The sequence below is a fragment of the Gastrolobium bilobum genome, unplaced genomic scaffold (genome assembly GCF_033153095.1).
Source record: "Gastrolobium bilobum isolate Gb01-03AN ecotype WA unplaced genomic scaffold, APGP_CSIRO_Gbil_v1 utg38958, whole genome shotgun sequence".
NCBI classification, from domain to species: domain Eukaryota; kingdom Viridiplantae; phylum Streptophyta; class Magnoliopsida; order Fabales; family Fabaceae; genus Gastrolobium; species Gastrolobium bilobum.
In genome coordinates, this window is record NW_026896958.1 from 8,581 (window position 1) to 36,144 (window position 27,564).

The following is a 27,564-nucleotide window of genomic DNA, read 5'->3' on the forward strand; positions in this document are numbered from 1 at the left end:
CTATTTAGAACTCTCTTTATTTCTATATGATTGACCAAGTCATGCAATAATTTAAACAAGTAATGGAAGATAAACAAATAATAATTTGAGACATATTCAATACCAATATATAAATCATTTTAATAATGAATATTTGTTTAAAAAATAAGCTTGTTTCAAAAGTGATTAAGAAATTGTTTGACATAATTTTTTATATTAAAAATTACTTTTAAGTTGAAATTAAAAATAAGAATATAAAAAGTTAAAGATATATGGTAATTATATAAATAATTTAATTTAATTTTTTAAATTATTAATTTAAAAAATTATTTATTAAAGTGATTTTTATAAGCTTTATTTTTATAATTGAAAATCAGTATAATATTTAGCTAAATATGAATATGATAAAAAAAATGAAAAAAATTCTTAAGCAATAATAAATAATTATATAATAATATATTTATAATAAAAATAAATTTATTTGTAGGATTAAACTTATATATTAAATTATTAATATATCAATTATAAAAATAGTTTTCAAATATTTTTTATTTATCATATGCTTATTTATATAAATAAATAATTTTAGAAATTTTTTAATATAAAAATATTTTAAAATAAATATTTTTAATATATTGACAATTTACTCCTCTTAACGGATTTTAAGAATTTGATTGTATTCAGTTTCGTTTCTTATTAATCTTTTCCCAATGTTTTTCTGGTCAATCTCCTATAATGTCATGTAAATAAAATTTCAATTATTTATGTACCAAATCATATAACTCTATCATTTTTTACTTGGCAAAGGCTTAATGATACAGTTAATTCCTAACTACCATTTTGACCCGTACATTCGGTTACATTCTTCCTAACTTCCATTAATATATTGAAGTTTATTATTATGTTCATTACGAAAGAAATTTTTTTTATGATAATAATTTTTATAAAATATATTTGGTTAAGCTTTATCTTTTAAACAGAAGATAAGCTAAAATAAGACCCGCCAAACAAATAAATAAAAGTGGATTCACCTTATATATTTAAAAATAAATTCACTTTGTCAAAAGTTTTATAATTATGATTCTAATTTATAACTTTTCCAAACCTCAATGCATTTTTTGGATAGTTGTTATTTTCTGTGTGATTTAATACAGAAAAAGTTGTAACAAAATAATTTAGAATCTTATGTATAAGCATATTAAAAAAAACCACAGGAGTAAGAGTTTTATTTTTTCGTTTTACATAAGAGTTTAGGTTAGGGGAGTCATGCCCCAAGAAAAGCCATGAAAAACCAGCAACCTCATTGAGAATTTAAAATGAGAATATAAATAGCCTACCAAAGAGGGAAAACTCATAATCGAAACCAAGCATGACTAGCATCGGTGGAAGGTTTGAATAATTGTGCCAACCCTCATTGGTGGTACTAAGAGCTTTTAGTTACCAAAGAGTTTAAAGAAAACAAAATTTAAATTACAAATCTAATCTCCAAATCATTGTCAACCTTCATGAATCATGGTTTCCATTTTTATATGACATGTTATTTGTGGATATCTTTAGAAAGTGTTCAAGATGAAGGAGAATGTTAGAATTACATATACCTTATAATGATCATCTTAGTTGATCAGTCCAAAAAATGTTAGGCTTGACCACACAAGGTTAAGCATGGTCCAAGTGGTGCCTGAAGTGAGACTGCAACAGGATCTATTGGGCTATGATACAAGGTGATTCCATGGGATAACTGCATATGCAAAAATAGTCTCTCAATGATGATCACCATGAATTATGTGTAATCTGATTTAAATTGAGTATAATTCGCGCTTAGAAACTTTCAACAAATATTCACATATGAGTTTAATGGATATATGTAATAACTCGCACCGTTGAATTGAAATTTTAGAAATATAATAATATTTAAATGAGGAGTATTAAATGGAAAATTTAATTATTTTAATAAATTTAAGTAAAACACCTTTTTGAGAAAGAGGTCAATATTGAGCGTTTCGCGGTAACAATGCAGTGAGCAAAATTATCCGAAACTATGGGTGTTCATCAACCGATTCAAACCGCGGTGACCGAACCGAAAAATTGATAACCGAATAAACCGATAACCGAAAAACCGAAAACCGATTAAAAACCGCAAACTTTAATTGAATTAGATCAGTTTTTGGATGGGTTGATGAAAACCGATCCAATCCAAACCGATCCAATATATTAATTCCTCTCTACCTACTTGGGTCTTTTTCTAATTATAGCCTAAAAATTTCTAAACTCAAGACCCATTAACCCATCAACTAAACCCAAGAAAAAATCTAGTCACATTTCATCAACAAAATTTTATCTTTATAAAGCTTCATATCTCATTGCAAAAAAAAAAAAACTATATTATAGTTTATTAATGCTTTTGTATTTCAAAACAAATAAATTTACAAAACCAAAATATACAAAAGATGTTATTTGTACAATAATCATGAAATAAATTTTAGGATTTTCAAAAAACTGAAAATCGATCCAATCCAAACCGAAAAAAATTGGATTGGATCGGATCAGATTTGAAAAAAAATCAAAACCGAATGGATGATTATATGATCAAACCGAAGGGATTGGATCGGATGATTTTTGCTTCCAAAACCGATCCAATCCAGACCGCGAACACCCCTATCCGAAACTTAAAGATAATTAGTGATTATTATTCCATAAATTTTATGGAGTTAAAATGACAACAAAATATTTATGTTAATATTAGTAGAAAACTATAATTATTTAAATTAAATCACTTTTTAGTGAAAAAGTGTGGATACTGCGTGTTTTGGGGTAAAATGCAAGAAGACAAAAGTATCAAAAACTTAAAAGAAATCAATAGTGATTTTAGGAATTATTTAATAATTTAATATTTAAAGTGTGATAATTAGAATGAAATTCTAATTATTTAAATTATGTCACCTTTAAGTGAAAAATGAGAATACTGTGTATTTCGCGGCAAAGATGTGTACCGACGAAATTAGCCGAAAACTTAGAAATAAATTAATAATCATTATTCATAAATGTTAGTGAGATAAAAATAATAAGAGACACCTATGTTAAGCTAAGAAAATAGTTAATGTGAGGATTAACTGAGTTAGTGTATATAAGAGTAATGGGACCCATTTAAATGACAAAAATACACTTTTTCTCTCTTTGTCATTGTATTCTCTCATTTCTAAAGCCCTAGAAGACAAATCCACTACTCTCTGCCTTCTCCCATTCTCCATGAAAACTCATGTCTTTCTTCATAAAACCATGTCAAAACTCCATATTTCCTCCCTTCTTTTCTACACTATTACATTAAACACTTGAAAGCTTGTGTCTCAAGGGAGAAATTAAAACTCATTCTTGAAGTATTTTAGTTTTTATTTTGTGAGGGTTGAGGGTTGCCTTTTTTGTTGTGTGGATTAGAGCTATTTGCACACTCGTTGAACCATCAAGAAGCCATCTTTGTGAAAAAGAACCAAGCTTTAGAGATGTTTTGGTAATATAAGCTTTAGAGGTTGTTAATATGTTGGTAACATGTTGGAAGATGGGTTAGATAACAAAAAGATTGACTTGGAAGCTTTGGGATGAAAATTAATATTTAATACACTTATTTGTTACTCTTGATTAGTAATTTTTGGATTGTTTAGTGTGTAAATAATGGTCTTTTGGGTCAAATTAGAATTCTAGATTTTAATTGGGTTTAATTGATTTTCGTCAGAATTTTCCAAATTTACACTACTTTCGTATTTTATCCATATCTCACTCTACAGATGTTCGATTGACAATATTCATATTGCGTTTAGCAGCTAAAAGAAACGGCTACAATCACTATTTCAGCCACTGAAGCCCAATTCGGATAATAAGATGGTCGAAAATCAAGCTCAAGTTCATTACGAGTTGCTGCAGTTTTAATTAGTTAATTGGATTTAAGTTTGTAATTGGGAACCAAATCTTTATGAGGCCCAAATCTATTATTTATCTTTTATTTCCTTTTATAATAGGTCAGACTTGTAGAGCCTATATAAAGGCATGATTAGGAGACCTTGTGATTCAGTTTTAGTTTTCGTTTCGAGAGTTTATATTCTTACAGTTTCAAGATTCAATTGCAATTTACGTTTTTTCTCTTCTACTCTTTTGTTCTTCTTTATTTTCTTAATTTCAATTATGGGTTTCTACTTAGCCATGCTAGGCTAATCATTCTTTAATCAATCCAAGAATTAAGGATTCTGCGATTGAATCCGGAGGACATACGCTTCATCTTGATCCAAATTGTTTCTCTTCCTTCAACTTGGATTCGAGTTCTGCGATTGCAACTAAGGTAAGTGATTGAATGTTAGATTTAATATTTAGGTTGATTAACCTAATGATCTTAAGTCAAACGGACTGATACTCCTCGATTACGCGAGTAGATTCGTCGTATTGATCAAACACTAGGCGATCATCTAGAGAGGGGTTCCTAAGCAATTGTAGGGATTTCGAATTGCTAATGGTCAACCACGATTTGGTAATCCTTTGTCCGATGATGGATATCTTGGAATCCCAATTCTTGGGTTGATTGCTTTTAATTGATAATTTCAGTTTTTAAATCCTTGTTTTTACTTTCTATTTTGAATCACAAACCCCCCCCCCCCTTTACTTCTTTTTTTTAATTGATTGATTAAGATCCTTGTGAATTCCTTGAGAGACGATTCAGGTTGCCCACTATTATTACAAATATTTATTTTTCCAAACCTGATTAATTTGAGTGAGTTCGACAGCTCACGTCAAATTTGGCGCTGTTGCCGGAGAATTTGCATCATTCTTAATCGTTCTTTATTATTTCTTCAATATTTCTTCTTCATTCTTTAATCTTTCTTCTTCTTTCTTTAATCCTTCTTTAGTCTTTCTTCTTCGTTCTTTAATCTTTCTTCTTTGTTCTTTAATCTTTCTTCTTCGTTCTTTTTTATTCTTTTTCTTTCTTTCTTTTTCATTTTCTTTGATTCTGATTACTTAATATTAACAGTGAATTAGATTTTGTTAGGATTTTGATTAGATTAGACTAGATTTTGTTTCCAATCATTCCTAATATTTTGATTTTGTTAAGATTTTGTTAGATTTTATTAGATTATATTATATTTTGTTAGATTTTGATTAGAATAGATTTGTTAGATTTAGTTTCCTTTTATTCTTAATTCTTTCCTTTTTTATTTTATTTAACTTTTTTCCTTTTTTTATTTTATTTTATTTATTTTATTTGTTTCCTTTTTTCCTTTTTTAATGATAATTTGTTTCCTTTTACTTTTTCTTTTATTTTATTTTATTCTTTCCTAATTTTTTTTCTTATTTTATCTTTTTAATTTAGGAAGTTTTGTTATAATTTAGGAAGTTTTGGTTGCAATAAGACATATCGGGTACTTCGGCAATTGCTGTTTTTGCTCCGATTAGGCTGAATTTTTGTGAACTGAAAGATAACGATATTCTAAGAAATGCTCACACAATGTGTGAGACCAACACTGTTTCGGCCAAATTCTATTATTTAGACCACTTTTCATTTTTTGAAATATTTTTATTTGATTTTTGAGTTCTTAGTAAGGTAAAACTTTGTGTGTGGTGGTCCCATAATTTTAAATATCGTTCATTAGTGTTTCTAATTTTATTTTGGTTAATTTCTACTGTAGTTTAAATATAATTAATATTTTTAATAGAGTAGATTTTACTTTTTCTAGTAGTATTGTCATTAATTCAAACAAAAATGGATAATAGAAGCTTAAGGCAATTGGCTGCACCTGATGTTAACAATCAACCTTTTTGCATTCGCTATCTTGATCTTGATACTGGTTTTAAACTAAAGTCTGGTCTTATCCATTTGTTTCCCAAGTTTCATGGTCTTACAGGTGAGGATCCGTATAAGCATTTAAAGGAGTTTCATGTAGTCTGCAGCGCAATGAAACCACAAGGAGTTGATGAAGAGTAGGTTAAATTAAGAGCCTTTCATTTTTTCCCTCGATGGTGGAGCTAAGGATTGGCTATACTACCTTCAACCATCGTCTATCGAGAGTTGGAATGACATGTCCAGACTATTTTTGGAGAAGTTTTTCCCTTCCTCAAGAGCCACTTCAATCAGGAAGGAGATAAGTGGTATAAGACAAGATAATAGGGAAAATTTGCATGAGTACTGGGAGAGATTCCAGAGGCTTTACGCAAGCTGTCCACACCATCAGATTCCGAACCAATTGCTAATTGTGTATTTCTACGAAGGGCTACTACCAATGGACAAAAATATGATAAATGCTGCAAGTGGTGGAGTTTTAGTGAACAAGACACCTGATGCAGCCAAGGAATTATTAGTAAAATTGGCAGCAAATGCTCAACAGATCAACACCAGAGCAAACAGTACTGTCGTATTCCAAGTTCAGACACCTCCTGTCCAAAATTCGGTAGTAGCAGCAGCAGTGACGTGGAGCACAGATAATCAAAGAATAGGGAATAGGCTTGATGAGCTGACTTCACTGGTCTGGTGAGACAATTGGTAGTGACACAAACAGTGCAACCTCCCACTCCACAGGCGAGCAACCCATGCGGTATTTGTTGCAATCCACTCCACCTCACGGATGCCTGCCCCAATCTACACGAAGGTGCCCCTCTAGTAGACCAGGCAATTGCTGCAGCAGGAATCTTCATTGGTAAACCACAGTACCAGCAGCAACATAACTTTCCCAACCAATAGGGACAGTTTGTGCCTCAACAGCAAAGGCAAATTTTTTAACAGTTTTGCACCTCCACCACCACACTCAACAACAACCCAATAGTGTTCATTCCCTGGAAGATTTAGTGAAGTAACTTGCAACAAGTAATTTGCAGTTCCAGCAACATACTCAGTCCACCATTCAAAATCTACAAACTCAGATTGGGCAGTTAGCAACTTCATTGAGCCAGGTCCAACATCAAGGGTCTAGTTCCCTCCCTTCCCAGACAGTTCTGAATCTGAAGGGAAATCTGAATGTCAGTGCTATATCCCTAAGGCCTGGCAATCAACTAGAAAAGCCCAAGAAATCTGCATCTTAGACTGAACCAGCATCAGAAAAAGAGAAGATAGTACAAGAGAAGCAAGGTAATGATGAGCCTGGGTCTTCCATTCTTCTTCCTTTCCCTCAGAGAGCTATAAAATCCAAGAAGCTGGAAGAGACAACACGAGAGAAGGAGATCCTAGAGACATTTAGGAAAGTTTCAATTAACATTCCTCTCTTAGAAGCAATCAAGAAGATTCCCAAATATACAAAGTTTCTGAAAGAGTTATGCACCAAAAAGAGGCGGCGGAAAGGGGACGAACTAGTAAGCGTGAGCCTAAATGTTTCTGCACTCATCCAGCCCATGCCTGAGAAGTGAAATGATCCAAGGACGTTTACTATTCCTTTCCTTATTGGAAATTATAAATTTGATGATTGCATGCTAGATTTAGGTGCTGCCATAAATGTTATGTATAATAACCCTAATTGCATGACTTTTAAATTAGAGGGTTATGATGAGGACATTATGGTCATAAATAGAATGAGAATGAAATTCTAATAATTTGGATACCCATATTGATGGTATTCCAGTCAGGTGAATTTTCATATGCTGTTTTTGATTGCTGACGCAGTAATAGACTGTAGAATAACTCCAGTATAGTGAATTTAAGTTAGAGAGCTATCCTAATGATATGAATATCATAAATGATGTAAGCATAAGATTTGATGAAGTTTGATACCTATATTGAGGGTATTCTGAACAGTTGAGTTTTCAGTTGTTGTTTTTGACTGCTGACGCAATAATAGTCTGTAGAATAGCTTCAATCTATCAAATCTGAGTTAGAGAGCTAATCTAATGGTATAAACATCATGAATGAGCTCATTCCAAGACACACCGTCTTGGTTCTTCACGTAATCGAGACACTATCTCTGCACTTGCGCCTCTTGGATCTTGTCCATAAGCTCATTCCTGACTCTCACAGTCTCCATCTCGAGAAGTGAACCCCCTAATAAAGAAGTCACCTTCAGATCTCGAAACTTCTCTATTATGTCGAAGTCACCCATCGTCAAAGTGGATAGACTCACGGATTTCCGACTCAAAGCATCAGCTACCACATTGGCCTTGCCAGGATGGTACTTCAACTCAAAGTCGTAGTCCTTCAGAAACTCCATCCATCTCCTCTGCCTCATGTTCCACTCCTTCTGACAAACAGATACTTCAAACTCTTGTGGTCACTGAACACAGCAAACTGCATACCGAACAGATAATGCCTCCAAATCTTAAAAGCAAAAACAATCGCAGCCAACTCCAAATCATGAGTCGGGTAGTTCTCCTCATGAGGTTTCAACTGCCTCGAAGCAAAAACAACAGCTCTACCAGACTGCATCAAAACACAGCCCAGCCCCTTTCTAGAAGCATCACAGTAAAGCTCAAACTGCTCCTCCGGATCAGGAAGGATCAACACAGGTGAAGTCGTCAATCTCTCCTTCAACTCCTGAAAGCACTCCTCACACTCGTGAGTCCACACAAATGGAGTCTTCTTTCGGGTAAGGCGAGTCAAAGGGAGAACCTTTGTGGAGAATCCCTCGATGAACCTCCGATAGTAACCTGCCAAACCTAAGAAGCTCCTCACTTCTGTAACTGTCTTGGGTCTCTTCCAATCCAGCACGACCTCGATCTTGTTGGGATCCACTGCAACTCCATCTGCTGAAATCAAATGCCCTAAAAACTTGACTGATTTGAGCCAAAGCTCACACTTAGAAGGCTTAGCATAAAACTTTTTCTCCTTCAGCACTTGCAGAACAATCCTCAGATGCTCCGCATGCTCCTCCTCAGTCTTGGAGTAAATCAGAATGTCGTCAATGAAGACAATCACAAACTGATCCAAATACGGCTGGAAAATCCTGTTCATGTAATCCATGAACACTGCGGGTGCATTTGTAAGTCCAAAAGGAATCACCAAATACTCAAAGTGACCGTATCTCGAACGAAACGCGGTCTTAGGGACATCCTCCGGCTTCACCCGAATCTGATGGTATCCAGACCGGAGATCAATCTTCGAATACACGCAAGCACCCCTAAGCTGATCCAACAGATCGTCAATCCGAGGAATGAATTAGTTTGAAATCGCGTGAGGTGGCGGTGGGGCCCACCTCACTTAAGTCACTTAAGCCACATGGCTTATCACTATTCATCATCACCATCACACCCTCCCTCTCTCAAAAACCCATGGCCCTTCCCTCTCCTACACCCATTCCCCTTCAAATTTTCTTTCTCTTCTAACTTCATCAAAACATCATCAAATCAAGTGAAGTTTGTCATGAAATTTGTTGGAAATCACCATCCAAACACAACCATGGTAGTCTTGAGCCATGAAACTCCCTAGATTTTGAGAAAATCCCCCCCCCCAAACCCGCAGCCCTTTGGTGTAGATTTGCACTCGTGGAGTTGTTTGGTTCTCCAATGCTTGGGTATGTTGTGGAGGAGTCCTAAGCCAAGCTTTTGGTAAATTTTAACACTTTCCATTGGTTGATTCATGAGATTGATAATTTGTGCCCTAGAGTTAAATTGTGTGATTTGTGTAGTTAGAGAGCTCAAATTAAAAATGTGTATTAGATAAATATGTCTTAGAATGATGTTTTAGAGTGATAAATGCAATAAAAATTATTGATGAAATGTTTGGGTAACTAAGGCAAATTTTTTAGAAATTGGCAGAATTTAGGTGAACTTTGGAAGAGCATATCTCCCTGCACAGAGGTCCGATAGGGTCTTGCCATACGCCGTTTTGAATCTTGAGATGTCCTCTGCATGGTGTAAAAATTTGAGAATTTTTTGGGTTTCACATCGGCCTGTAGAAGGCAGAGAGAACGGACTGCTCATTTGGCCACTGCACTTGTGGCTGTTCTGGTACGAGTTTGGAAAATTTATTCCCGCTTTGTTTCTTGATCAAATTAGGTGTATGATATGTCAAACTGAAGATTGAGGTGTCTAGTTTACTGTATAAAAATTTGAGAGCAATTGGTTGAGTATATTTCCCAGAATAATTGATTGAGTGAAGGATGTTTGGAGCCGATTTGAGGTTGGCTGGCAGATTTGCTTGTCCAACTTCAAACGGCGATATCCAGAGCAAACGAGAACTTTATGACTCGTGTGATAGCTTCCTAGAAAGGTAATTAAGTGTAGAATAACATACTAAAAGATGAGAGGCTTGTAGAATGCGGTTTATCCTCAGAAATTCAAAGACCGAACCATGTTCGGGTAAGTAGAAAACGTAAAAGTGAGATTTTAGCTAAGTGGGTTTATGTGAACCCCTTAGTGACTTGAGAGAAGTGTTTTATGATATGTAAGTAGTTTAAATATTATTCCGCGAAGAGTTTATAGTTACGGTCACAACTTTTATTTATTACGCTTTATTATTGTTTTAAATGCTCACGTAATAAAAGGAAAAAGTTTAGTCGCATTTTTATAAATGAATTGCTGTGGTTGTAACTGAGCTTAATATCATAATAATTAATGTTAACAATACCAGTGTACAACGGGCTGTTACACGCCCTTTCCATGACCATGAAATGAATAAAATAATGTCTTCTTATTTAAATGAATAAAATGATGTCTTCTTATTTAATGATGCCAGTCTTTCTGTACATTATAAACCGCGAATTTGTTTCTAGTATTATGATGATTGCTGCAACCGAAGAAGAAAAAAAAAAGGGATGAGAGAAAAAGAATGAGGGACAGTGAGAGAGAGGAAAGGGTAAAAGGATTGATTTTATCCCATAAATCTTGATTATTGGATGAGATTATAATCTAACGGTATTGAGAGAGGTAGGTAAACATAGGCAAAATAAAAGTAAGCAGAATAACCTATCCCTAAATTTTGAGTAAATTAATGTAATATTTTGCTATGTAGTTAAGATTCATAGTTAACTAAAGAAAAATAATATACTATATTTCATATTGCTATTATTGATTTCTAAATTTTAGTTACTTCCTGCTATTTTGAAAGTTATTTTGAAAGTAATTAAAAATTTAAAATAAGTATAATACGTAAAAGCAAACAATACAAGATACCTCAAAGGATAGGAAAAATAAAGAGATAATAAAATTAAAATTCAACAGGCAACTACTACGAATCGAAAATAACAACACCTTAATTACAAAATATAAAATGAACTAAAACAAATGTAATGAATAAAATGAAGAGTGACCTTTATCTAATGATTTACAATATATAAGATCACTTACTGTCTTTGAATTAATCACTACAATTCTCTTTGGGTGCAATTTTTTGTGTGGTGATAATGTGTTGTGAAACAAAAGGTAACTAGAAGAAAGTAATCAAAGGTAAAGTAAGTACATAGAAAAAGAATAACTAAAAGAAAAAAATGAAAAGAGAGAAAGGTAGAGCAATATCTTCTTGTATTGCAATGTGTCTTGAAGCTTTCTACAATAAAATGAATGACTAGCTAGAATTACTCTTTAGGAGTTACAATATAAGGTTAAAACTTTGGGGTTATGAACATCCAACTGTTATATTATTAATAATAAAGTGAATAAAGTTTCAATGATTTACCTTGATAAATTTTTATGAATGCATCAAATCACATGACTCTATCATTCCTACTTGCCAAAGGCTTCATGATGAACTTAATTCCTATGATCTTTACATATGTTACGGTCTTCATTTTCCCTATATACGTCTCATCCTCGCTTCTAATAATACTCTCTTATGACGTTCTCATTGTTTAATTTGGAGGGATGAGGAAATCAAATGACTTGACATTAAGTAGAGGTTAAAATATGTAAATAAGAATTTAGAATAAGGGCATAATAGAAAAATAATTATGAGAACTCCGAAAAAGTTAGCGTGCATCTTAAAAAAAAAAAACTTTTCCTTGGAGCTTATTATAGATTTTACCTTTTTATTAATTATAAAAATAATTCTTTTTTTATGATAACAGTTTTTATAAAAATATGTTTCACTAGTACTAAAATATGTTAAAACTAATTTTTTTTTTAAGGATAAGATAAGTTAAAACTAAAATATGTCAGACAGGTACTAAATATAGGGGGATTAACGTTATCTATTTTAAAAATGAATTCACTTTATCAAAAAATTTATAATTACGATTCCAATTTATAACTTTTCTAAATCTCAATTATCGGGGAATTGTTATTCTATGCGTGATTTAATACCGAAAAGCGACTACCAAATAATTTCATAATCTTATGTATAAGTATATTGAAAAAATAATACAACGAGACTAAGAGATTTATTTTTTATTTTTACATAAAAAATTTAGATTAGAGAAGACACGCTACTATAAAAACTCTGGAAAAATCAGCAACCTCATTGAGGATTTGAAGTTATGTTACATATCGCCTATCAAATAGGAAAAACTAGTTACTTCAACATTGTATGAGTTCTCCTATAAATAAATTTACTTAGGAAGGCACGTATATCTCAACTTTGTACCCAATACTCTCATTCTCAATTTATTCCTCTCTAATTTTTTTGGACGATTCAATTTATTCCTTTATAATGGGATTTCTTACTTGGACTCCTTATTTCACTCAGAAAAATTCTCTTTGTTCTTTTATAAAATAATAATAAATGAAAATTAACAAACATAAATATTCTCTTTGTTCCTTATACACATTTCCTTTCACATAATTGATTCACAGATCTCGCTCAAATTTAAAGATCAATTTAAAAGATGAAAATATTTTTCAATTTTTTCTAATTAAATTAAAATTGGTAATCACTCCATTTTTCCATCATTCGTTACTTTAATTTGGAGATTTCTTTACATGTTCATCGATTATTCGATTAATCCGGTCGAGCTAGACATAACCACAAGTATTAAATAAATATAATATAAAATCATTAAAGACTCATCACTTATCATCTTAATTTTTTAGGTGAGATGGTATCAGAGCCTTCGTAATCACGAGTTCACAACTATGTATCCATGACTTGCACCTAAGAAGTCGAGATCACCGGTTAAATTGGAGCAACTCCATTCCAATCAATCCATGTGTTTAGTGTTTCTTATGAAGATGTGTTTGGTACTCTTTATTTTATTAAAATAATAAGTGTAATAATCATTTATGAATAGTTAAGATAAATATAATATGTTTTTTCAATAAATCTTTTTGTTTTACAATTTTTCTCAATTTTAATTTTCTTACAATTTTCACAAAAGCGTCACCTTAAAAATATGAAATATATGTTATCAAAAAAAAATATATATATGAAATATAAAAGAAAAAATATTGAATTGTTATGAAATTGATAAAAGAGACAGAAAAATAAGAGAGAGAAGAGACATAGAAATAGGGTAGAATCTTATTCTCATTCATCTCATCATACCAATACAAATATCATGTATATATAAAGATACAACCATGAATTTATGCTCCATTAGTGTAGTGGTTGCAAAATCATGAATTAGAGATAATTGTACCGTTAATGCAAACGGTAACGTCATCCGTAAATGTATTATTAGTACCAACGATAACGTCATTCATAATTGCATAATTAGTGCATTTACGAAATATCAAGGGGATATCCGATTGAGATTTTAGAGGATTTTAATAGATTATTTTTGGAAAAAAAATTTTCATTGGTATTCAACTAAGATTTTAAAGGATTGAAAGAAAGTCACGTGATATTCGATTAGGATTTTAAAAGATTATTTTAGAGTCTATCCAAATCAGTTGGTATTCAATCAGAATTTTAAACAAAGAAAAATAATCTTGTGGTATTCAAAAATCTGACGATTTTAATGAATTTTCTATTGGTGTGGATTTCATTAGACTTTTCAGTGAGAAATAATATAAATATGTTGTCTTTCTCACAATCTCACCTTAACCTCAAATATTCTATTGTAGTGTCTTCTTCTTCCTTTGATGGGTCAATCCGCTCGAAATCGAGTTCCGCCATAGGAGCTTCGTTAATGCTCACATATAGCAGATTTTTTTAGCTATTTTCGTCACAAAATAACCGAGAAACAACAACCTAACAAAATTTTAATCTAATCCATATAAAAATAACATATTTTTGAGAAATTTTTTGAGAGTTTTGGAAGTTTGAAAAATGATTTTTAAAGTTATTTGTCACGATTTTTCTTGGCACAAAAATATGTGATTTTTGTATTAAAAACAATAGAAAACAATGGAAAAACAATAGGTGAACAAAACCTCTCAAACCAACTTTTGTTTTACATCAATGAAACAAGATCGATTTAAAGAAAGATTGAAACTTTCATAAAATGAACCCTATGTTTCATAACAATACATTCATGAATGAAATTCCTTCGATATAGGAAATGATTTCAAACAATTTTTATGTCAATAGATCACTAAAAACTTGTTTTTCAAAAGTCCCAAAGAAATTTAAAATTTCAATGTACCGATTGAAAATAATTTGAGAAATTTTCTAGACTTTCATGTAATAAAACCCAAAAATTTAAATTAAAAGTTTTCTTGGAATACTCAATGAAAACTTCCATCATGTTGAACAAAAATCCCAAAGTTTACAAGATCAATTGTAAAAAATTCGAAATGAAATTTTATCATGAATCTCACTGATTGAGAAAATTATATTAGGTTTTATTTTTTATTAATATCATTGCATTTCTTTGTTATTCTTTTATTACTCTTGTAATTTTGAATGTTTGTTAAAAATTCATATGATTTTTAAAAATCTTATAAATTCATATTTTCCTATCAAATCTTATAAATTCTATTAAAATCCTTTAAAATTCAATCTTACGAAATCTTGATTGTAAAAAAAGTTTTTAAAGTCCATCTAATTCTAGAAAGTATTTTAAAAAAGTCTTTTAAAATCATAATCCAACACACCCCTTAAAGGATCAAGAAACTGAAAAGTGAGGGAGCCACAATTTTTGGTTGAGGGGACGGAATTATGTTATTTAAAATTTATAATTAAAGTAAAAATATATATTTAAATAAAAATACTTACATTATATAAATTTATTATATAAATAGCAATATAATATAATATACATAAATATTTAAATCAATTAGATTGACTACAAAATAAATTTTATTTTATTTATTTTATATTGATACGGAATTTGGATAGACATCAAACATATTTAAGATTGGCTATAAAATAAAATAAATTTTATCATGTTTAAATTTACTTTGTTTGGCTTGTTTATTTATTATTTATTGATATTTAGATATTTATTGAATTGCTGCGGATTTAGATTTAGGTATGTATTTCTCGAGAGATATAATATGTCAATATGGAGGTACTCCAAGAACAGTGATATGAACGAACGCTTAGAGAGAATCACTGTTAGTGATATCGCAGAGAAGACTACGAAGAAGGGAATGGTTTCTAGAGTAACAACTTCTAAATGTGATAGAAATCAGGTGCCTCATTTGTTAGAGAATATATATAGAGTAACAACTTCTAAATGTGATAGAAATCAGGTGCCTCATTTGTTAGAGAATATATATATATATGGGAATGAATATTCCTCAATGATAAGAGCGAGAGGAGAAGGTGAGCCAAATCATTAATCTTTATCTCCACTATTGTGGTGAGGCGTTGCCTCACTATTATGGGAATACAATGGTGAGTTGTGCAGCGAGAATGAGAAGAGGATCCCTTGTGGTGAGGCTTTAATATTCACTCATAAGTATAATCTAGAAAGACCTCTATTGGGCTTTTTGATATTTGACCCAATATGTTGGGCTTGTGAAGGCTGGCTAGAACATGTACCAAATTTATTTGAGATTGGTTATAAAGCAAAACCAATTTTATCATGTTGGAATATATTTTTTATCCAATTTTCAAATTTCGATTCAATTCTTCTTATCTTATTTATTTAATTATTATATATTAATATTTGAATAGATGTCAAATATATTTAAAATTGATTAGAAAATAAAATTAACTTTTTTTATGTTTGAATCTACATTTTACAAATTTGCTTTTTTTTATATCTTTCTAATACATTTTATGTTTTTATATCTTTAAAACTAATTCAACATTACATTCTAACAAAATTAGGGAAAACATAACAAAGAACTCTTATAATAACATGATGGATGGTGTCAAGTATGACTGCTCAACCACTATTTGAACATTTTATGGATCATCACTATATGTAGGGGACTAAATAAGCTAGGTTAGACTTTGACTTAAATAGGTCAGACTTGTGTAAAAAATATTAGGTCTGATTTGGCTTGTTAGTTTGTGTAGGCCCCAAATTACAAGTCTGACTTGACTTCTATTTAAAAAATAAACTAGTGATTATCCGTGCGATGCCCAAGGGAAAAAGAACAAAATCGTTGTCGGTCGTTGGTGTGTCGTCTTACTGGTAAGTCCATACGTTGATATTGATATCAAGCTCTTAACAATAACATGGTAATAAAAAATAATTGTATTGTGTGCTAATTTTGAACTTCAAAAGGCTGTAGCATTGACAAAGAAAAAAAAGTAAAATAAAATTCTGTAGGATTCTCACATTTAACTGTACCGATTAACCTTCACCTACAATTGTAAAATTGATAAAATTTGTTCTTCTTAAGGGGGAACAGAAAGTGACGAATCTTATACTATTTTGTAGGAAACATGTCTAGTTGGTTTAAGTTCTAAAACAACATTATGTGTTAAAGGGATTATTTGATAAAATACGATAAAGAAGCAAGCCTAAGTACAATAACACTATTTTGCATGACAACAAAAATAAAAATTTAAAAATCTAGTACATCCATTAATTACGAACAACACCAAAAAAACATAAACTCTATATATTACAAAATTCAATTATTTCACTATCTGCAACACAATATTCACAAGTAATATCATTCTTTTCGTCATCTTCGTCTCGGTCCAATTGTAATTGCTTGTTTGAAACCTTTTCACGGTTGCATCTGCTGGAATTGCACCAAGATTTGTCATGATTTTGAACGGGATGTTTATGCACCCACAAACTTCGGATAACAGATTTGGCGCGCTCTTTGATTTGTTCAAACTTAGTCATCTTTTTCAAAGAACAAAAAATTTAAAATCCTACATTTTGTTCATTCTGATCGTTGCCAATCATCAAAAGCATACAATAAATGTATTTGGCTTCATCGTGTCCATTCTGTGCTGCTATGTTCAAATTTTCAAGCGCCACCTTATCGCGCAAAGAACAACAACTCTGTTGGTAATACTGTACTATTCCTTCACGGCACAAAATTTCTGGGTTGCCACTTTCTCTACAACGTTTCAAAAAATATTATTGGCGATCTCTGTTGTAATGTTCATCTGGTGTCATTACCCATTCAAACAGCCCCTTGTATTCCTCGTCAGGCTCACCATGACAATTGTTGATTACTTCGTGTACAAACGGTCTTTGCCCTGAAGCCAAAGTCATTGGCAAACATGCAAATTTCTCCAACGATGTATGTTTTATACACCGAATTATGCTCTGCAAGATTTAAAAAATGTTTGCAACTGACTTTAACGTTCGAAATGTCTTCGATAGAATGGCTCGCAACCTTTTCGAAAATCTTCAATAACAATTCTACTGGAAGAGTTTTGATGTCATCCATGGTTTTCTTCATGTTGTTTTGGTTTGAAAATGTCAGATTATGAAAGTGGGAATATGATAAAATGAAAAAGGGAATATGATAAAATGAATATATAATTTTCTGGTACCATTTCACTTTTATAAGTCTCTTCAATCTCTTTAAGTAATTATTGTTTCTATTTTCCTATGATGGATTTAAGATTATTGTTTTTGTTTGTTTTTTAAATCAGTCACTTCAACTTCCAGGAACTAATGTTATGACCTTTGGTCTTTAGAGACTGTAGAGCAGATTTTGTTTAGATTTTGTGTAGGTGGTTTTTTGTTCCTTAATGATAATTGTCAGCTGCAACTCCTGCGTCACGATTTCAGCACGTCATTTAAGAAGTGTCTCGGTTATGAAAACATTTTCCATCCACGTTTTATATCCACATTTTGTCAAACTCCTCGATTTCTCCATTAAAATTCAGAACAGTGCATTGTTTATTGGTTATAAAAAACAATATGCAACAGCCGCGTTTGATTAATGACGTGCCTCCATATTTCTAATGAACAATTTTGGAAAAAGAGATAAACGTGTAAAATCTTGTGGAACTATTAATGTTTCACGGAATACTAAAAGGCTTCATAATAATCATTTATAAAAAGGGAAAAGTGTTATGGAACAACGTGTTCTGCATAACCATTATAACCTTCTAAAAGCTATAGGAAGACGAAAAGACATAACCATATAAGGGAGAAAATCTTCAGTCCTTGTCAAAGGAAACACGCAAAACATGCAGAAATATTTTTCCAACGCAAAACATGCACACAAATTATATGAACGCAAAATGCAGAAACATTACACCTTATCTTCACAGTCCTATTCAAAGAAATGTTAAGTTCAGAAACATGATACGAAATCTATAAACAAAATGTATTCAGTTCATCATTTGCATCGCTGGGTTGCCGCTCTCATAACAACGTTTCAAAAATTTCACTTTTTGTTCCTTGTTGAACCGTTTCAGAGAAGACAATTCAAACGCATACAATTCAAAATCCAAAACTTTAACACAGAAGCTGGATTCATCATCAACATCCCAATGAAAGACTGCTTTCATGAACCATTTTCCATGTATGACTTTGAAAACATATCCAAGGACACATGTCTATAGTCAAAATCGTGCTCCGCAACTTGCTTGAAATACTTGCAGCTTAGTTTCACGTTGCATATGTCCTCAAATGAATGAGATGCCACACTTTCAAAAATGTTCAACAACACCTCTCATGGAAGAGTTGTGATGTGAGACTCTGATTTTTTCATCTTGCTTTTCTAAGAAAAACTCTCTTACTGCTTTTTTACTTATAATACGGTAGGTTGCAGAAAAATTAAGAACATGAAGAAGGTTGGCTGTTGTTATAAACCATTTAGACATCGGTTCATTTAGGGACACATCTATTCGATATCATTAATTGCTTAAGACTTAAATATGGGTTGTATAAAAAACATTAGTTTCAATCAAATTTAAAAAAAGTTCCTTCACAATTGGTTACCAAATTCGACTGTACAAATTTCAATGTATTTAATGGGACGTGACTTATGTTAATTTTTCGATGAAAATTCTTATCAAAAAAACCAAATACTTAGTCACATGTGCAATACAACGATCAAAGAAGTGAATACCTCATTCTCATTGATTCCAAAGATATTTTTCATGAATAACATCATCTACATAATATGCTTATATATTTCATAACCAAGCATAAGCTCTATTCAACGATACCTCATTATTCTTGATTCCCAGGATATCATCATCGAATAATAATATCCAAGTGATAGCTAATACATGTCATCAACAAGCATAATTTCGATGCAACGTTTCCATAAATAGTCATCTTCTACAACACGAAGAAACTGTCTGCAAGTTAACGTTGTAAATATCAACAATCCCATCAGCAGAAACCCTTGCAAAAATCTCCAACAATAACTCGTATGGAAGATTTTGAATGTTCTCCTGTTGTTGTTTCTCAAACCTTCTCTATTTTTTTGTAGAAGACTCAGCCATAGTAGGAGAAAGATTTCACAACTGATTATAGTAATTTGGTTTAATTTTTGCTATGGGAGTCCACATTACTATTTGCATTCTTTTAAAGAGGTTAACCAACATTTGTTGGAAATGAATAATCAACCTTCTCGAGAAATGGCATGTGCATTAAATAACTCGGTAATGGGAAAATATTTTAATGAAAAACCTGCATTCAACATTATGGGATGCAGAACGTTTTTTTTCTTACAGTAGGAAGAATTAAAACTGTGAGGATTATAATGTAGAGAAAGAAAATTGATATTTGATGGCCACTATATTATGAAAATGGGCATCTACACAATATTCATTTTTATAACTTAAAAAAAAGGAAAAAGCTCATTCATAAGGTTGATGTAAACGGGCGAGTAACCCTTAATTAATATTTTAACCCAATAACTTAACGTTCTTATATCATATAAAATGAACTTATAAAAAACTTCTGAATCAGAAAAGATACAAAAAAGAAACTTAATGGACAGTTTCATATTTCATGGAAAATTTATCCTAAAACGATGAATACAATCAATGACAGCACAACACGCTCCATGTTGATTTATTCCAAATGCGTTTTTTATATTAGAACATCATGAACACGGTTTTAAATAGCTGTAGCAAGGAACATTTGTATTGCTGCTTTCCAGAAATAATTGTCTCCTACAAAACAATGAAATTGCTTGTAAGTTAGTTGGACGTTGACTAATATATAATCACTGTCCACAATGTTTAATCAAACGTAAAATTAATCTAAAAATAATTTACATGTCATAACCTCCAAATAGATTTTAATTAATGGTTCAACAATACCAGTTACATAATTTGTCTCTCCAGCAGATGTCTCTAAAATCAACATGTAAACTATAAAAGAAAAAAATTCATCATATGTTAGTACAATATATCATTTACCAAATAAATAATATAAGAACTGCATAGGAATTGTCACAAGTATTATGAAATGTTGTTTTTTCCTGTAGAATTCATAATAGTGTTTTAAAAATACAGTATAAATACAATCAAAACTCTACACTTAATAAACTTTTGAAAAAAATGGAATTTAAGGAATGTAGATGTTACCTGTACCAAACAGCAATGTTATATCCCCTACACTTAACGAAATAAACTACACTAATCTTTGAAATACTTCTTTGTATACTATGTTAAAGGTACGGTTTGTAACACAACCATCATCATCAAGTATCAAAATCTTCAATCCCTGTTTGCTCTTTACTCTAGATAGTGCCACATATAATTGTCGATGAGTAAAGACAGGCCTAGGTAAATAAATTCCAACATGAGAAAACGATTGGTCTTGACTCTTATTGACTGTCATGGCAAACGAAACCACAAGGGGAAATTGTCTTCTTTGGAAATTTACAGGAAAGTTATGACTTGAGGGGCTCATCGTCATTCTAGGGATTAACACATTTTCTCCTATATTACTTCCTGTAAGAACAGTTGCCTCAACTACATGATTGCCTAATTTTGTAATAAGCAATCTTGTTCCATTGCATAAACCTCTTGACGGGTCAATATTTCGCAATAACATGACCAAAACTTTAATCTTCAGAATTAATTTATGATCAGGCAGCCCAGAACATGAGAAGGTATTTAAGATCTCAGGTGAGAATTCATCATCCTCAAGTGAAGAATTACCATCTTGCTTCAAAATATTATCTGAACTTAAATATATCCTTTATTCACTTGGAATAAAAAACATTAAGTTCTCATTCAAGATAGAAACATCTGCCAATTTTGGAGTCAGAATGGCACGTTCTTTAAAGAACGTGGGATCTAAAATATGATCCAAGATATCAGGGTACACAAATTCAATCAAATCTGATAGTGGATCTGGTGATTCTTTAATCAATAATTCATCAGGAATTATTATAATAGATTCTCCATCAACATCGTCTCCGAGAACACCATCTCCTACTTTAAGAATCCACTCAGAAAAATCTTTTATCTCCGTTAAATTGTGAATGTTACTTCCACAACTAAGATGCATGTTCTTGGTCAAAGTTAGTAAATGACAATGAGACCAAAGATAAGAAGAATTAATGGTTGCCTGGACTATATCTTGTCTGCTACCATGAGGAATAACGGGTAATATTTGCCAAAAGTCAGCTCCAAGAACAACAACTTTGCCACCAAATGGGTTATCAACACAATTGCAATCAGAAAATCTAAGAACATCTCTAAGGGTTTTGTCCAGAGCCTCAAAGCAAAATCTGTGTACCATTGGGGCTTCATCCCAAATGATTAGCTTTGTTTTCGACAGCAGTTCTGCAATATTAGAATTCGACTTTATATTATAGGTTGAATCCTCAGTGATTTGAATTGGAATACGAAATCTAGAGTGTGCCATCCGGCCTCCAGGAAGCAAAAGTGAAGCAATTCCGTTAGAAGTGACATTAAGTACAATTTCACCTCTTGATATGATAGATGCTGACAATGTATTCCAAATAAATGTTTTTCATGTACCCCCGAAGACGTATAGAAAAAACAATCCTCATGTACCCACTGAAATTGCTGAAATGATCTTGTCATAAACAACTTTTTGCTCATCGGTGAGGGAACTCATTAGTCTTTTATGCTCTTCCACCAAAAAAAAATCTGTCATACGATAATTCATCAAGCACTAAGCGATTTTGCATATCAAGCAAAGATTGACCAATGATACGGGGCATTGAAGGGTAATCTGAAAGGCATTTTCCATTACTTTGTAGCACTTTATCAATTTCAGCAAGTGTTATGTTTTTTATTTGCTCTTCTGCAAGAATTGCATATGTAGAAACATGAAATACAATTAAAAAAATAACAATTGAAAGAAAAAACTAACAGGACTTATAGCACAATACTTCACAGAAAAATGCTTATATACTAAATGACGTCTATTTACCGTATGTTTTTAAATTTTTTTATGTCGGTTGGGATTGAGAATTAGACAATAAAGTAATAAATAATTAAAAAAATCATCATAATGCATGTAATATGTGCACAATGAATACCTGGACGTCCTACTATTTTCCTATGTCGATAAAGAACATCGTCAGACAGAAATTGCCAACACTTTACCCAAACATTTTCAGGTCTATTCGTTGAGTTACCAAATAACAATATAGCAAATAGACATCTTAGATAAGCCGCTGACTGCCAAGAACTTGCTTCCTTAATTGCATCAATGTACTCATTGTCATCATCCAAAAGTCAAAGAGAATAGCAGGCATCCTTAAATGTAGGAAAGAGCACCCCATTGATAGTTCTCAGGTCATCATAACTTGTGCAACCCTTTTTAAAATTAAGAAGCATTCGAAGATAGGAATCTTCTCCACTATTGGCAGAAAAATGATTTATTCTTCCAATTGAAAATTCTTTTTTCTAGGATGCCATTCTTGACTATCTGCATTATAAACAAAATGAGTTGGATATTCGGCATAAGTAAGATGCCTCCTTTCTGGAAATATTTTATTTGCATCCATCCAAGCCTGAAAAATTGATCGTCTGGTCTCCTCCCTTGTCTTTACTTCAGATATTGAAGAACTATCACGAAAAACAACAGTTTTTTCATCGGGTAAGTGAAATGGCAATCTCATCATAGGAGAGTTTCTGTAATGGATTTCGAATCCACATATTCTCCAAGCAGCTTCACATGCGGATACATACCTGACATAAATAAGTATGATATCAAACGTGCTTTAGTAAAAAAATAATACATGTATAGGACGTCAAAAGCTAATGGAGATTAATTCCACTACCTGCAATCGTAAAACATTTTAATTTCATCTTCTGAATGATGTATAGCAACAGTAACTCTATCATTCCCTTTATGAATGTATTTAAAAAGATATTTAATAGCACTACTCTGACAGTTGTATTCAACATTTATATGAGCCTGATACTTTAAAAGGAGTTTTGCATTATAAGGCACAACAAAACGATTATCAAGCTCAACACCATTTTTCTTTACAACTCTCCCATTATCTCTTCTCTTGTAATGAGGAAATCTGTCATCGTCGATAATTGTACGGGAACAAAGACCTTTGGGAAATTTTTTTGAACACTTTCCCTCCTTCATGCAAGGTGACTTGTAATTGTTAGGACAACAGGGACCATGCATCATGTAACTTGTGACAACAACAAAAAGAGCAGGATGGGTTTCCTTGTTAGGAATTTCTGCTGAAATCAATTTATCAATATCCAGTCCACTATCAGGCTTGTTAGAATGGTTCAAGAACAATAGAATATGAGCATGAGGAAGTCCACGTTTTTGAAATTCAATTGTGCAAACATCTGTTATATTGAAATAAAAGAACAAAAGTAATAAGAAGAAAATAATATAGTGAGTACCTCATTGAGTTTTTTTAGGTTCAAGTAAAGTTCCTGAAAATTAATTTTACCAAATACTTACATGCATTAACTCTGCTAAGAACATGTTCCTTTTTTAAATCATGAAGCAATTGGTCCAATTTGAATTTGAAAACTCTGCAAAGAATATCAGAACGATCTTCAGGGTTCAAGTTCTGGCCCTAAGAAACCGTATAATTTCTGGCCATTTAGGATTGCAGGTAATTGTTATAAAAAGATGAGGATATCCAGCCCAACGGCAATTTGCAAAAGCATCTTTACAATTTTCAGCCATATATCTTGGTCCTCCTGTGTGTTAGAAGAAGGAATAATAATACGCTTTCCAGTTCTAGTTGCTGCAGCTTCACCTTTATTCCATGCATGTATAATATTTTTGTACAACTCTGCCTTGAGTTGATTTTGATTATGGCGGATGAAATTAAGACGGTCATACTCAACCATAGTATAAGCATCAACCAGGAATTGCTGGAAAAGTTTTCTTGAGTGATGAAGAACTTGGGACTCCCCTGATCTCATTTGAAGTGTAAATGAAAAGAATTCTTTCATGCTGATAGTTGACCTTGGGTTTGTACTACCCCTGGAAGTGGAAGTACATTGGACATCATCGCGATAATCATCCTCTACATAAGGAAATAACAAAGGAAAAGTTCGATTTGTGTCTCCACAATGATGTCTCTGTCACCCATGGCGTTGTCTATATCTCCAAAGATCAAAGCAGCAACTTCAGATGCAGAGGGAAAATTATAAACTCTTCCATCACTGCCACACTTTCGAATAAGCCTCAACTTCACACCATTAAGGTTACCTTCCTTATAATGGTCTCTAGCATACCGAAAAGATTGGGCAATACTGTTGTGCTTATCTAACATTTCCTTCAAAGACTTGACAATATCGGGATCAAGGATGTCTTCATTGTTAGCAGGACTGCATTTTTAATACATTGGAATCGTTAGTCAATTAATTATAATAACACAAATAATACAATCTATATACAAATAACATGAAAATAACAGAAAGAGTAATGCCTTAGAAAACCCAATCTGTTGTCAATTTCATTATCGGTATCATATATATAAAGCTGAGAAAATTTTGGAGACTGACTATCAGGCAGAATAAGGCTGCCCATTAAATGATGAACTTGTCCTCCAACTCTAAAATAGTAAGGTCCAGAACCTTCATTAACCGATACATCAACTCTTGCACCGAAGGAGGTGAAGGAAAAAATCATGTTGTACGTTCGGATATATCGTAAAAAATGCCGACTCCTTATATTTGAATTATTGTGCAGTTGAAGCAATGTATCTGGAGCCATTTTTAACAAAGGAAGTTGAACTTTTCCATTACCGCAGCACAAACCAAACTCTGGCATGCATGATTTTCGATCCTTTCTAAGTCTCTCTTCATACCACATATTTGCTCCACAACACCCACAGATAAAAGTAGGAGCCCCTACGTCCCAATAGTCTAAATATATGCAAATAGCACAAAGTCATATTGCATAGATAATTATAATTCGTAATAAAAAAGATAAATTTAATTTAAACAATAACCTTCACTGACAGAGGCGATGTCAGACACAGTATGATCATTTGAATTTTTATCTGTAACGAAAAGGAAAGAGTAAAAAATTTTAATAAAACATAACTGAAAAATACCTTTCTTTCACAAACATAATTAAAAAACATTGGGCGAAATAATATACAATCCACAAAGGTGAACTTACTTTGTTGACAGGCATGAGTTGAAGTACTACTCGGACAGTAATCCAACCCTGACACGGATTTCACTTTAGATATCACAGCAACAGTTGAACGCACGGTGATCATATCCTCAGCAACAATTTCTATTTAAACATTAAAAATGCGGTTTGGAAAAATTATTAAGTATAAAATTAGAAAGAAAAAAAGGAACATAACTATAGAATAATTCATATAATATTCTCATTCTGCTGACGATGTTCTGAGACATTGAAATTCATAACCATGTAGTAATTACGCAGTAACAGGTTAATTAAAAGGAAAAATAACCTGTTAAATCAGGCATTCTACTAATATTGAATGCGTTTGTAAATTTCTTTGAATTCTTCCTCTGACCAATGATACTTTTGCTTATCTTCCTAGCGTTTTTGCTATCTACAAAAAAAATAAGAATTATAGTATTATAATCATAATAAAGTACAATATTTGATCATCTAATTATATAACACCATATATCGAAAACATGAAAGGATTTTGATATTAAACATATCTTGAGATGGTTTCAAATTATTAACTACTTCCGCAATTGGGTTCGAGCACGGCGAAAGGTCCTCTACACAAAATTTAGAACATAAGGGCTATTTTCACGTTAATAATATTAGGAAGTTATCTCACAAAATTCATAAACAAAGTTAAAGAATAAATTTGCAGACCATTAGAAATATCACGAAGAGGCTGTGAACAACTAATTCCACCATTGTGCATATTGGTTAATTCAGAAAGGCTGTTTTTTGAAAATAACAAAAAGTAAATTTGTATGATGATGTACAATAACTTCAAAGAAAAAGATTATTCAAGTTTTTCATAAATTAAGATATGACAGAGAAGACTTACGTTCCAACATTGGAGGCAGAACACGGAGAAATATTTTCTTGACAATATGAATAGTAACCATCAGAAACGAACAAAAAATTTATAGAGGAATAACAACACCACATTGGAATATCATGCAGAATAATAATTTAGTCATACTAATTGACAGAAAATTTACAATACAATCCGTAGGGGAGGAATTACATAAGGACTTATTCAAACAACTTGTCTTTTTTTTATTTCTCCAAGGACTCTCTGTTCATAAAAGGAACAATGATGGTAAACAAAAATGAAGAGCGACTGTGATGCTATATAACAAAGTCAGCAGAAAAGTATGGTAAACATAATCAGAGAACATAATTCATTACCATTAGAAATATCACGAAGAGACTGTCTATTGCCACTCAACTCATTCCCTATATTTGTTATTTCTGAAACGCTAAATGGTTAAACAAAAATTTAAAATGAAAAATAATAATAAAACGTATGTAGATAATATTATCACTTTCTGTAAATGAAAAAACGGCAAAGAGAACTTACCTGCCAACGAGAGAAGCAGAAAATGTAGGAAGATTTTCTCCACGGTCATCATAACGCTTATCAGATGGAAATATATCTAAACGAAGTAAATGAAGCGTATTATTTTTGCCGTACCTATCAACGGAAACGTTTCATGTCTGGGTCTTCTCTTTCGCGAAGGCGTTTTGAATTCTGATAGAGGGTTACTCATTATGGTGAGCAAATGAAATAAGCAAACGTATCAGATGATTTGGTAACACCCCATGTTAACCCGGTTTGTTAACATGTCATCGTATTAAGCCACGCTTAATTAAAATTTGCGGAATATCTTTTTCTGTTCAATTATGACGTCATTATCATTACCAAATCGAATTACCTAATTCATTTTCAAAACATTTCCTGTATATAAATTGCAAATAGACAGCTAACTGAAATACCTCATAAATAAATAAGTGAGTATCTAAGTCACGGATCTACAACACGTAGCCCAGACATAATCCTGATACATTATTACAA